Source organism: Rhagoletis pomonella, unplaced genomic scaffold (genome assembly GCF_013731165.1).
Source record: "Rhagoletis pomonella isolate Grant_MI unplaced genomic scaffold, Rhpom_1.0 Rhpom_scaffold_00010, whole genome shotgun sequence".
Taxonomy (NCBI): Eukaryota; Metazoa; Arthropoda; class Insecta; order Diptera; family Tephritidae; genus Rhagoletis; species Rhagoletis pomonella.
In genome coordinates this window covers 34,710,787-34,720,424 of record NW_023458564.1, presented here as the reverse complement: position 1 = coordinate 34,720,424, position 9,638 = coordinate 34,710,787, and positions in this window count along the sequence as shown.

Genomic DNA, 9,638 nt, shown 5'->3' with positions numbered 1-9,638 from the left:
TAGATGTATTAGCTCTGAAACAGTATCAGTAACATCACAAATTTGCAGGATAATTTTCTCGAGATTTTTACCCCGCAAAATTGGTTAAAAAAATTCGTTAAATTTTAGTATAATAAAGTGCTATTTTAAGTCGCTAAGGCTTACCATTATTTTTGGCAATTTTTTATGTTGACGCATTTTTTTCATACAAAGTAGGTATGTTCGACCGTTTTTTTTGAAACAGAAGCAAATGAGCAGCACTTTCCACTCGCACTTTATTATACTCAATTTTAATGAGTTACAAAACTCTAACCAAAATTTCTTTCTAAGATTCTAATCAAAAAGCTTGAAATTTTGGTGAAACATTGCAAAATTAATTTTTATAGTTTTTTACACAAAGTTTGAAATTTGGTATTATATGGTTTTTGTAAAGAAAAGAGCTTTACTTTCATAAAATAAATAACAAACATTAAATAAACTAAGGAAAAATAACCAAAACTTATTAAAATATCAAGCCCTAATTTCTGTTTTGGTCATTGTATGTATTCCTCGATTCGAATCACAGGCATTCAGATTCAGAACAATAACTGTTTATGGAGACAATTACGACCATATACCAACATCACTTAAAACTCGTTCATAGGCATGCCATTAAAATGAGCTGTTAAGATGTCGAAACACCGAATACGGGACAAATACGGGACTTTAAAAGAAATGCAGAACATTTGGCGTCCCGTATAAAATAAATAAATTACCAGGACAATGGGTCAAAAAAGATTACTGTCCCGTGAAATACAGGACGGATGGTCACCGTAGTCATAACATTTAATAAAAAAAAAAAAACACTTTAAAATTTATAATTTGTAACAGGAGCTGCTCTTTTGATGTGTGTGACCCATTTTCAATTGTGAACCTTTGCGTTCCACATATACGAGCTGACATATATTCATGTGCCGCGGATTGTTGCATAAAATTAAAGTGAATGGTACCCAGTTGAACTCAATGACTTGTAATTTCAATAGCTTGTCGACGAAGCACTGGTTCTTTCACAAGTTCGCACAGCATCATACTTGGCAATCCAGATAAGTACTCTTATGTAAACTATGGCATGTAATTTAATATGTTTGTATGCATAAATGTATGTGCAGTGCAAAATATGTAAAGGTACAACATTATCGTCTTTGAATAAAACCTTTAAATATTTGATGATTTTTCGAGTCCTGTATATTAGCGTATTTAGGTCAAATGACTATGTTAGCAGTGCAAAATTGAAAAACTTTAAACTTTAATACTCGTCTTTTTTGCTGTTGATTTTTCGCTGAAGATAGTCTTAAAGTATTTACTTTAGTACAGTGGTTCCTAATTTTTTTTTTTCTCGCGTACCACCTAAAAAGGCAAAACAAACGCGTACCGCTAAACATAGTACATACGTAAATGCATAAGTTGCCTTCTCAGCCTAGAAATAAGGGTGAAACATATTATTTTCCTCATCGTGTATTAAGAGGAGTCCCCACTCTTCAACTCTTCCTTGTAGATTTTAAGTGACTTTTTAAGAGTGGTTTTTAGACTAATTGGAGCTTGCTAAACACGAATTTGGTTTCCATTTATTTTCCCAAGGAACGCCCTGAAAACAGGATCTTCGCCTATATTTCGAAAACTTTTTCTTGGAAAAATATCACTTATTATTTACTTATTGATGTTTGTACGAGTACTATAAAACGTCCATTCATGCGAAGGTGGTCATCGATGTGTGTTAGATTAGATTAGATTACATTTGGAGGAGGCAGCAGGTCACCTAGTTACCGCGACCGAAGCGATCTATTGTAACAAACCTCTATTCAACTACAGGTCATCTTTGATCCACGTACTGCTAAGAAACCTCGCGAGATCCCTTGGCAGTAAGAAAGCCTGTAACAATCCTTACTTCATGCCAACAAAAGTTCTTCGGTTCTCCTTGTTGATATATCCGGAATGAAGGATTTGGCCTGTCTGTTACCTTCCGTATTTGTCCAGTAATATTGTGCTTCGTTCTTCACCCAGATATAGTAGTTACGCCTAAAGGAGCTCCATGGCAGACCGGTAAAGGGTCCTGGGCCTATAAATCCCTGTGCAGCCCCTTTTCTGGCGAGAACATCTGACACTTCATTGCCCATGACTCCGCTGTGTCTCGGTACCCATGTGAGGTATACTCGGTTCCTGGAGGCGATCAGTATTAAAAGTTGAAGACAGTCCCACAGCAGCGCGTGCACTTTAAGAGCGAGGAGCGCCGCTCTGCTGTCCGAGTGTATTTAGTCGTGTTTTTTGGTTGCCCCATTTTCTACATACGCCTCAGACAAAGTTCAATGGCGTGAACCTCGGCCTGATTCAAAGGAGCAGTCTGGGTTGTATGCCATAGATTCCTGTTCCGATGCCGTGGTTAGTCTTCCGGGGTTTGGGTCGTTCGTTGTCCCAGTTTTTCCTATCGGGGAAAAAGACCTTGAAGTTTTGCGAGAAGTTAAACCTCGGAAGGCACAGGTCCACAAAGCTATAACCCTGAGGGTGGAAGGGTGTACATTAGACCGTTCGTTAAAATTAAAATTTGGTTTGCCGGGCGGAAAAAGATGTATTTTGGTCTAAAAATAAGCTGTGCAAAATTTTATTCGAATATGATAACTCTAAGTACTTGCGCGTTGCATTTGAAAATTTAGAAAACCATATGCATTCTGGGAAAAAAATTTGTAACAAAATAGTTGAAAGTCGTGAATTTTATAGTCATTTGCTATGTAAAATAACTCACACAATCAAAAATTAAAAAAGTAGAATACGTTTTAAGAATTTGCGAAATTATCGTTTTTTTCAAATTGAGAAAACAGCATTTTCAATTTTTTCCAAAAATATCCGGTTGTGATTATCACACCACAAAAAGATCTCCACCAGATTAAAGGTCTTTGAAATCTCTACGAACCTGCTATACAATGTTTTGCAATCAAATTATCAGTTTAAGAGTTATCTGCCAATTTATTAGTGAAAGCTGCAAACTTTTTGTTCTTATTTTTATGCTATGTTAAAGCTTATTTAATTTCAAAGTATATAGATCCAAGTTTTTTGCAAATCGATTTGAAAATAGAAAAGTTATAGCAAATTTAGTAAATGACATTGGATTCAAGCAACGTATCGATACTGTACAGCACATTTGATTGTAAAATAAATTAAAATATCATTTCCAGGGGCATGTTATGCACATCGCAATTAGAAAAATAGGTTTGTTTCATTAAGCAATAGTTTTAAATATTTTTTAACAATTGTTACAAATTATCATGCTTTGGCTAGCAAAAAAGTTGATAAAATAAGATAAATTGAGATAGCAAAATAACATTTGATTTTTAGATAAGGTTTGGAAGTTTCTGCGGGATACATTTATACTTGTAAAACTGAAACAATGGTACTTATTGAATGTGTTATGTATTTATATTATGATCCTTATTTTCAAGTAATACTACGCTCAAAAGAATGTCTAATAACCGTTTGTTAATTAAGCAATAGTTTGTAATAGTTTGGAACAATTGTTACGAATTATCACGGCTTGGCGGTTTAATACGAAAAAACTGCAAAAAATTTATAGAAAAGGGATAAATTTAGAGAGAAAAATAACAGATAAAGTTTCTACAGGATAAAGAATAAAATTTTCCAGGAAGAAATATACATATGTATCTGTAGACATTTTAAAGAACAACTTAAGCCTATAGTTTACGGACAAACAAAATAGCAAATGTCGAAAGTTTTCTTTTAAATAAAATATACTATACTGACGGTAAAAAAAGCTTTGTCATATGATGTGGAACAAAAAAAAATTATTTTGGTTACTGGACGATGCCAAAGTATCCTCCGGGAAGGCAGTACATATTTTGGTTGCAGCAGCTGAAGCTTTTGGTGTTGAGGCGGACGAATTTGTGATCAATCGCTCATCAATATATGAACAACGAAAAAAGAACCGCCAACGTGGATTTGAGTCTTCTATAGCGGAGTTTAATGAAAACGTAACTGTAGTGATTTTTACTGGGTTTACTTTTAGTTTTTTAATATATGCATTTTTGTGCAATAATTTTATATGTACATACATACATAGATTAGGAATGTGAGATCAGTGGTCGTTCATTGGGACGGAAAATTAATGGCAGACATAGTTGGCACGCAAAGAGTGGAGCGAATTGCAATTCTCTTGAGCTATCAAGGAACGTCCAAATTTCTCAGCGCTGCAGTTGTAAATCCCGCTACTGGTGAAAATATCGCGAGCGCTGTTCGCGATCTTTTAATCAGATGGAACCTCATTGATCGAGTTGGTGGTATGAGTTTTGATACCACTTCCGTAAATACGGGCGTAAAAAATGGAGCATCAATTCTCTTGCAAAAGCATCTCGGGCGAAATCTCATTAGTCTTGCTTGTCGCCACCACATTTTCGAAATCGTATTGAGGCACGTTTTCGAGACAAAATATTTAGCCTCCAGCGCACCAGAAGTTTCAATTTTTAATCGGTTTGCTGCTGAATGGAACAACCTCAACCATAATATGTTTAAAAGTCGACTTGAAGACGAAATTGTTCGTTCAAAAATAACAGAGCTGCAGTGGGAAGACATGAAGCATTTTTGTACGTACGAGCTTCAGAAAGTCCAGATTCGCGGGGATTACAAGGAGCTGCTTCAGCTAGCATTTGCATTTTTAGGTGGTACTAGTGGTGATTTTCGAACATGCGGTCCAACATCCCATGCGCGGTTTATGTCGCAAGCTATTTATTGTCTGAAGATATTTCTTTTTCGAGAACAGTTCAAACTGACGCCAAGAGAATTTACTAGTTTACGAAATATTTGCACTTTCCTCATTCGCCTTTATATGAAAGCTTGGTACTAGTGTACAAATCCCATTAAGACTCCAATGCAAGATTTAAAATATTTACAAAATGCAATTGAGTACGCCCAAACTGATGCAGTGGTATCCAATGCGGTTTTGAAAAAGTTCAAAAGTCATTTATGGTACTTAATGCCGGAGACAACAGCTTTAGCGTTTTTTGATAATGATGTGCCAGTGGAGGAAAAACGAGAAATGGTGAAGGCACTGCAAGCAGTCGAGCCAAACGTAAAAGAAGTGAAGATAGAGTAATTTCAAATCCCGTTCTCTTGATTGGCAAAACTATTAAAGATTTCGTGTCCTACAAAACTAAAAATTTCTTCGTTGCCTTTGGTTTGTCTTCTGACTTCTTACGGATGGATCCATCCGAATGGGGAAAAAATGAAGATTATATAGACGCTCTCGCATTTTGTCGAGATGTATTCGTTGTAAATGACACAGCTGAGCGGGGTGTTAAATTTATGAAAGATTACAATCGAATATTGACAAAAAATGAGGAGCAAAAACAATTGGTGCTTCAATTTGTAGAAGCATATCGAAAAAAATATACATCACACAATAAATCGGCACTTGTTTATTAAAAAATCATGAAATATAGTTTTATTTTTCACAAGCTTTCTCTGAAATATTCTTTTCTTATCAAATTTGGCCACATTTTATTGAATTTGGCTACTGGGCACTAGGTTGACCAGAAGAGCTTTTCAAGCGGTTATTAGACATTATTTTGAGCGTAGTATTACTTGAAAATAAGGATCATAATATAAATCCTTAACACATTCAATAAGTACCATTGTTTCAGTTTTACAAGTATAAATGTATCCCGCAGAAACTCCCAAACCTTATTTAAAATCAAATGTTATTTTGCTATCTCAATTTATCTTATTTTATCAACTTTTTTGCTAGCCAAAGCATGATAATTTGTAACAATTGTTAAAAAATATTTAAAACTATTGCTTAATGAAACAAACCTATTGTCAGCTGTTTTTCTAATTGCGATGTGCATAACATGCCCCTGGAAATGATATTTTAATTTATTTTACAATCAAATGTGCTGTACAGTATCGATACGTTGCTTGAATCATTTACTAAATTTGCTATAACTTTTCTATTTTCAAATCGATTTGCAAAAAATTTTGATCTATATACTTTGAAATTAAATAAGCTTTGACATAGCATAAAAATAAAAACAAAAAGTTTGCAGCTTTTAGGTGTAATTCACAGTAGAATAACGATGCGACTTAAAATTGTGTCCGATTTCACTAATAAATTGGCAGATAACTCTTAAACTGATAATTTGATTGCAAAACATTGTATAGCAGGTTCGTAGGGATTTCAAAGACCTTTAATCTGGTGGAGATCTTTTTGTGGTGTGATAATCACAACCGGATATTTTTGGAAAAAATTGAAAATGCTGTTTTCTCAATTTGAAAAAAACGATAATTTCGCAAATTCTTAAAACGTATTCTACTTTTTTAATTTTTGATTGTGTGAGTTATTTTACATAGCAAATGACTATAAAATTCACGACTTTCAACTATTTTGTTACAAATTTTTTTCCCAGAATGCATATGGTTTTCTAAATTTTCAAATGCAACGCGCAAGTACTTAGAGTTATCATATTCGAATAAAATTTTGCACTGCTTATTTTTAGACCAAAACACATCTTTTTCCGCCCGGCAAACTGTATATTTAAAAAAATAGTTAAAATAACGAACGGTCTAGTGTACATGCTTATTGTCCTCTACACTGTCCCCTGAGATGAGCCTTGCTGTAAACAGTGTAGAGTCTCTCGAGAGCCGCAGTTGGTGTTGCTCTCATCGCGCCAGTGCCTGTAGCTTGCTGATCTTGGACTTCTAAATTTTCCTTGTTAGATTCTGAAGAGCGTGGATAGTAGATCTTCCCGGAAGATAGGGATATTGGTGTGTGTGCAACGGATTCCCGTTGGGAAACTATCTCTGATATGCCTGTCTCTCCATGGTTTTTATTAGAAAGGACGTAAGACTAGTGGGTCGGTATGACTAACCTTGGTCCGCTGCTTTCCCAACCCCCCCTTTGGGATGTAGTGGATCGTCACCTCCTGCCATTGTAGTGGAAGGGGCCCCACGCAAAACATGCTCAGAAAAGGGTAACAAGCGGGGAAGTCACTTTTGGAGATGAGCTGCGAAAATGCCATCTGCTCCAGATGCTTTGAAAGGCGCTGAGGCATTTCAAACCCATTTTGTTCAAAAGCTTACTTTGCAAACAATTAAATAAAAGATTTCGCGTATTCCATGTTAAAACAAATCCAGACGACTCAAATTCCAAAACATTGATAAAAAGTTGCTGTATTCTTATTATAACATTTGCATTAAAAAACTCCATGTCGCAATTTTTTATTCCCGATTTTAGTATTAACATTTTTTAATAAAATTGTCCTCAGTGGATACCTTTTCTGATCTTTACACATTTCAATGCACGGGAAGCCAATCTAAACGCCTGGATATAACTTCATGGAATGCAGCAATTTCCCATATTCCAAGAAGAGTAGAAACTATCTAAATAACGAGTAAAATTACAGCTATCGACTATGCTGCAAGCCAGTTTTACTATGTGTAAGTATGATGATAACCAGGGAACAGATTTTATGGAAGTTATCCTTTTTTCTGCTAAGAAAGAGAGTAATTTCGATTAAAAATTACTACAATTTAGCTTTCCCAGATTTCAATAATACTCATTTGATGTTGCCTTTTTGTCTTTAGTTAAGTGATTATAGCATTTATGTAGATGCGCAGGGGTTAAGGTGCAAAACTGGTGTTGGAAAACTTCAAAGCCGCTTTTCTACCAACGAGGCTTTGGAGACCCCAAGGGGCGTCGATTAAATAGAAAATGGCAAGGACAAAAAATGTAAACATATACAGGAATCGATAGAAATCTTTGAGCTGGATATAACGGTAGGTATACCTTATTTTTGGCGGAAACAACGACTACAAAAAATATCAAAGAGCAAACTTATTTTTTTTTAGGTATATTAGAAAAAAACCTGGTTAGTCCAACTAACACCGGCTACAGTGACAACATTTTTTTTTTGCGCAGAACTCCATGTAAATAACGAAACACTATCTATAGCGAGAAGTAACGACAACATGTTGTATATTAATTGCGAGTTTGATTCGTTTCCTATAGATTTTTTTTGCCAAAATTTTGTATGATACATGAAAGATAAACACTGCAAAATTAAAGGAATTTATATTTACTATCGAATGACAATGAAATTCAATTCTATCGATCCCTATATGTACATACATATATATATATATATATATATATATACTTTTTTTTGTGAATTGTACGTCTTCTGCGCTAATGCAAATCGGGTAAAACTGCCATTTAAGACTTTTATTCGCGATAATCGAATGATAATGCTGCCCGAAAATTTCAAGATGCATCTTGTGGTTAAATGTTATAAGAACTATAGAGAGTAAGGTTTTATAACGTAAGATAAGAACGAAGAAAATTAAAATAAAACTTTTTCATATAATGAAACTAGTTTAAATTTTTTTTTCGTTTTTCTTGTAAAAGAAACACTAATAAAAAAGTTATATTTTGCCTATTTTTCGGTCTTTTACACCTTTTTTCTTGCCTTTTGCGATTTTTAATGTCTTTTCATGCCTATTTTGCTATTTTATTACGCCTCTTTTACATGGTTTTTAGCTCCCAAAAATCCATTCCCTGGTGATCACGGATGGACAGTTATTTGCAAATAAAGATCGCTTACGTTATTTTTTTTAATTGTTGGTTCCGTATAAATCCTCCAATTCTAAAACTTTTCGAAAACTCCTTTTCATCGAATGCGGCTCGAATATTAACGAGACACAATACTGTGTTGGTGAAACCACAGAATTAAAAGTTTTTGGACAGAGCATTTAAAAAGTTTATTGTGCCCATATCTGTCGAAGAAAAATAAATCTTGCCTTACTTTGTGTAAAATTCCATTCATTCAACATTTTCCGCATATCTATAGGGCCACCAAACTCCGCAGATGGTTTCTCAGTGACAATAAAGTGTAGGTTTAGTTTTAAAATGTATTTAGGAAGGATCCGTTCACACGGGCGGGCCAGTAGTGAGTGGTAAGTGTAACACAGTTTGAGATACGCTCATTTAGGAAGTGTCATTGTAGAAGTTGTTTTCAGTAAACAGTTTTTAAAAGTTAAATAAAATCAAAATAACTTATGCTGTGATCACAGGGCAGCGATTTGGAGAAGGAAATACGCCAAGAAGATAATTTAGGTAGGCCTTCTTAAGCAAAGCCATTCTACCACTACTAAAGCCTACCCACGAAGGGCTGAAAGTGTGATTCCCTGCGGGGCTTCTAGAAAGGTTTTTTCTATTAGCAATTTACGGAAATATTTAATTTTATATTGTTTAAAATAACAAATGAATTTAGATATGTATTTCAAATTGCAATAGAACATTTGATAGGAACCTTAAATAAATACCTTAAGGAACTATGAATTTTATGAATTAAAGAAGCGGCTTTATAAGAACTCACCCAAAAATCCCTTCTGAAATACATCCTACAAAATCCGTTCTGGAAGAACTTTTCGGGTAGCGAAAGCAGAAGACCTTCAGTTTGTGCCACTCCATACAAAAACGAAAAGAGAAAGGAATGCAGCCTCTTGACTCTTCTAAAAAGGCCTTTTGGAAGGGCCTAGGCGTGTTTATTTATTTTATTCGTCATTGGAAATGAAACCTTTAAGCTACCATCGAATATCAAAATGATCGCCGCCTTTCAAATATG